Here is a 4,371-nt window from a genome sequence, read left to right as displayed (position 1 = left end):
TATGTGTTATTATAATTTTATAATATTATGGCCTAATAATAGCCTAGTCTATTTATTTTTATTTATTTATTATTGTTATTATTATGATTATTATTTTTATTATAATTATTATTATTATTTGTTGTTGTAATAGTAGGCTAGTAGTACTCTATGTCTTTTTTTTTTATCACTTTCATATTTTTATTGTAATTTTTCTATTCTCTATTATCATTATGAAAATCAAGATCAAGCAAGCTTTTGCCCTTTTGCCCCACCGCCTTACTGTTTGACAGGTGTACTGCACCAGTCAAACTCCCCACCTTCTGTTATTAACTGTTGCAGTACTTTCCTATTCTTTTTATGTCCTTAATATGTAATATGTACCAGACACCAAGGTAAATGGCAAATAGTGAAAACATTCTTGGTAATAAAACGTTTTCTGATCAATATGAAATATTATAACAAAAATAACACATTAAATAGTGCAGTAATAATAAATAAGTACTATTTAAATGACACATACAAGTAGTTTCCCATGATTAGGTCTAATGGCTTCACACCAGAAATGAACAGCTCCAGAGTTCACTTGACAGCGGTCCGAGACCAGAGTGTGGTTGTTTGGTGTGCACCAGAGTGTGAGACTAAACAGGGTCAGTTTGAACGCACCCTGAGACACAGGTTTACTGCTGTTCTAATAATTGAAATACTGTAGACTTACATTTTGTTGGCTATCCACTTAAAGGTTCAGTGTGTAATATTTTTGGGGATCTATTGACAGAAATGCAATATAATATCCGTAACTATGTTTTCAGTAGTGTGTAAAGACCTTACATAATAAACCATTGTGTTTTTATTACCTTAGAATGAGCCATTTACATCATAACTGCGGGTCCCCCCTTCCATGGACGTCGCCATGTTGCTTCATCATGTTTCTACAGTAGCTGAAAATGGACAAACAACATGACATAACCTGTTTCGTCCCTTCTTCTTCTTGTTCTACTTCTCGTAGAATTCAGGCAGACACTCATCACTATGTTGAATACGTACGTTAGAAGAAGAAGAAGTAGTAATAATATACTGCAGGGGTCTGCAAATACGTTTTGCGTCGGAGGAATATTTTCAGCCATTAGATGGTGGATGAGAATATAAGCCATAATACTGACTTTAATCAACATGTTATTTGGTTAGCTCAGTTGGTAAGGTGCAGGACTTGCAACCCAAGGGTTGATCCCACCTCAAGACAACTATTTTTTTCTCTCTTCAACAAATAGATTCTGCAGCAAATGTTTCTCAGATCATGGCATGTACTGCACTGTTTTTGTTTGGTGTTTGATCCGCATCCATCAACCTATGGGTGCTTTTGCATTTCCCCAGTTTCTCCAGGTAGAGGACATTTAGGGGAATCATGTTTTCAGACGGCTCTTTCACAGGTGTGTCAAGCAGGCCACAGACTCTTTTAATGCTGGTTTTTCAAAGTAAAAGCTCTGTTCAACACCAAATACTGCATTACAGTAAACAAGCGTCTCGCGCTTTTTATTTGTAGACAAAACCACTAAATAGGAAGTGATTATGTGAGTAACTGTTGCTGTCCTGACTGAGATCTATTTCAGCACCATTATCAAATTATTTATTTATTAACTATCACTAGATCTTATACAGCGAACCTTTAAAAAGCAACACGGTTGTTTCACAGTCCAGAGACAATGGTCTAATCCTAGAAAACGTAACTATGTTGACATTTGTTTTTGTATTGGTTGTCATAAACCAATGTCATCAGTCCAACCACCATTATAGTCATTATAAATGTAGTGGGGCGGGTTGGAGAGGTTATGTCACACGTAGTCAGACACAAAGCAAGTTATGTAACATGTTAAGGAAATATATCAATCTAAATAAATATAAAATCTAAATCTAAACAAAAACCTTGTGGTTTGTAAAAACTGATACTAATCGCGAGTAGCGCGTTAGCATGCTAGCAACATTAGCAGAGCTCTAAATGTGGTAGCAGTCTATTTTATTATATTGTTAGTGTGTTTGAGCAGTGTCAGCTAAGCAAAAGCCTGGTGTGAGATAGTAGCACATGATATTTCGGTGACACTGTGACTGAGGAGACGGACATTGTACTCCTTAGACAGAGAGGAACCAGGAAACTCTTCTTGGACCCTGTGAAAAGCAGATGTCTCCTGCCTGCTGCAGCTTCTTTCTGAGTTGCCCCCAGTCTGGGCACTGTTTTGGACTGTTGTAGTGGCCAGCCTTTCCCTTTGTGGTACAGAATTTACAGTTTATATTAACATTATGAGTGTATGTTGGAGTGATATTAACACAAGGAAATCATTATTTAAGGATTGTGTCCTGTCAAAGGAGAGCTTTTTTTTACGCTGAACAATGTGTTCTAATGTGAGGCATCCCACAAAACATGATCAACTTGACCGCCAATTATGTCTGACCTCTCCTTCCTACAGCTGAATCTTTCTATTGGCCATTAATAGTAGAAAAAGGCTTGCTCAGCTTTCTGCACTCGTCAGCTGTGGTTAATGTCATGAGTTAGAATCAGGGGCACTGCTTCAGGCGACATTGAGACATTGCTTGATTTACACCCACTATTTTCTTGTATTTTCCAGTGGGATATGAAGGAAGAAAAAACAACTCTTGTTACACGGAAAGTCTAACTTAGAAGCAAATTTACTCTGATGGAAGAGGCAAGTATTTCACAGAATATGAACATTTTATTTTATACACATACTGTGAAAACAAACTTTATTTTATTGAAAGTAGGTTGTTGATAGAAATATTGAAATAATTTTTAAATTAAATGAGTAATTGAGAGAAAATTGTTCAATGACAATGTCAATCGAATGATAACTTATCTTGTAACACTTGCTGATTATAGCCTCTGTGTGTGTATGATTAATAACCTAATATAAAATGAAAAACAGATTGAGTAAAAGGAAATATTTTTATGTTTTTATGTATTAAGAAATTGAATTAGAAGACCCATGTGCCATATAACTTCATTGTTATCCCAAAACAATTAAAAACCTATGAAATACATTCATGTATGAATACTGTGAAGTAATAATAATAAAAATGCATATGTTTATAAGAAATTGTTATGTACATTTTGTTGTAATCAAATTTGTTGAATAATGGATGACGGCCACCAAGCTATCTATAGCCCTATGCATGTGAGCAGAACACAGTGAGAAGGGCCCAAGTGTTCAAGGTTCAGTGAAGACAGGTTTCCTCTGTCAAAGCTGTACCAGTCTTCCCACAATTTAACAAGTACAGACAGCACCCTTTTTTGTCTCCAATGATTGTCCTGGCACCCTTCGACAAACCCTTCTTGAAATTTGGGCTCCTACATGGAGCTCTCCATCTCAGTGAGTAAGTGTGGCCAGGTCCCAGGCAGACACCGTGAAATGGGCACGGCTCTGGATCACAGAGCAGGCCACTCAGCTTATACTACCCATAGCTGGTCCATTTACCATGGCCCATTAGTATGATCATGCTTTGCTGGCTCCAAAACCCTGCCATTCATTCATCCTGCTGCGCTGAGGGTGTTTGACCACACTAATGTTCAAGGTATTCTGCTCAGCTCACTAGGTAACTCAAGCGCTAATAGCCTTGGGCTCTGCAGGCTGGTAATGACTACAGACGAGGCTAGACATGCAGGATTGATAGTTTTGATTAGATAGGGTATCTTAGGGAATGCGATGCTTAGGCTTATTGATTTGTTTTGTGTGTGATATCAATCATGACACCAACCACATATTGCAACATTAGGATGTCGGGCTGATGAAATTCTTATGAACTATATTGTCTTTTAATGACAAAACATATGAAACCATATAACATACAATAAAAATGATGTTCATGAATGAGGATGCGGAACTAGTAATTGTTGGTACATAAGTTGTTAAAGTGTAAGGTGCATGGTGTGTGTAATGTAGTGTATGGTTGTTGAGTTGGCTGCACATACACTATATATGTTGCGTGTCATAATGTAAAGGCCACTGTTCCTGTCATCCCAGTGATTTATTACCCAGCTAGGGGCCTTATGGCCTGGCCGTGCCCATCTTCTGAGGCCAAAGGAGTCACATCACATTGTCAAACAGCACAATATTGCCTTGCTTCGCTTCACTGATGCCAGCTGACATGAATCTGTCTGTTGACACCTTGCTGTTACGTTGGAAACCTTCCAGGTCAAGTAGCAGGGCAAAGGGTTAATGTGAAAATAGATTAAAACACGCAAGTGTAAAGTGGGATTGGGTTTTGCACCTCTGGCCAAGTACGGAGCAGTGCTATATTTATGATGCAGACTCAGGTGAGCGGTCCGCCATTAGCTACATCCTCAGTGTACATACTCAAATCTCCGAAACACTCACCAGCTAG

Source organism: Micropterus dolomieu, linkage group LG08 (assembly GCF_021292245.1).
Source record: "Micropterus dolomieu isolate WLL.071019.BEF.003 ecotype Adirondacks linkage group LG08, ASM2129224v1, whole genome shotgun sequence".
In the NCBI taxonomy this organism is placed as follows: Eukaryota; Metazoa; Chordata; class Actinopteri; order Centrarchiformes; family Centrarchidae; genus Micropterus; species Micropterus dolomieu.
The sequence above is the reverse complement of the archived record's forward strand: the minus strand, read 5'-3'. Positions refer to the sequence as shown.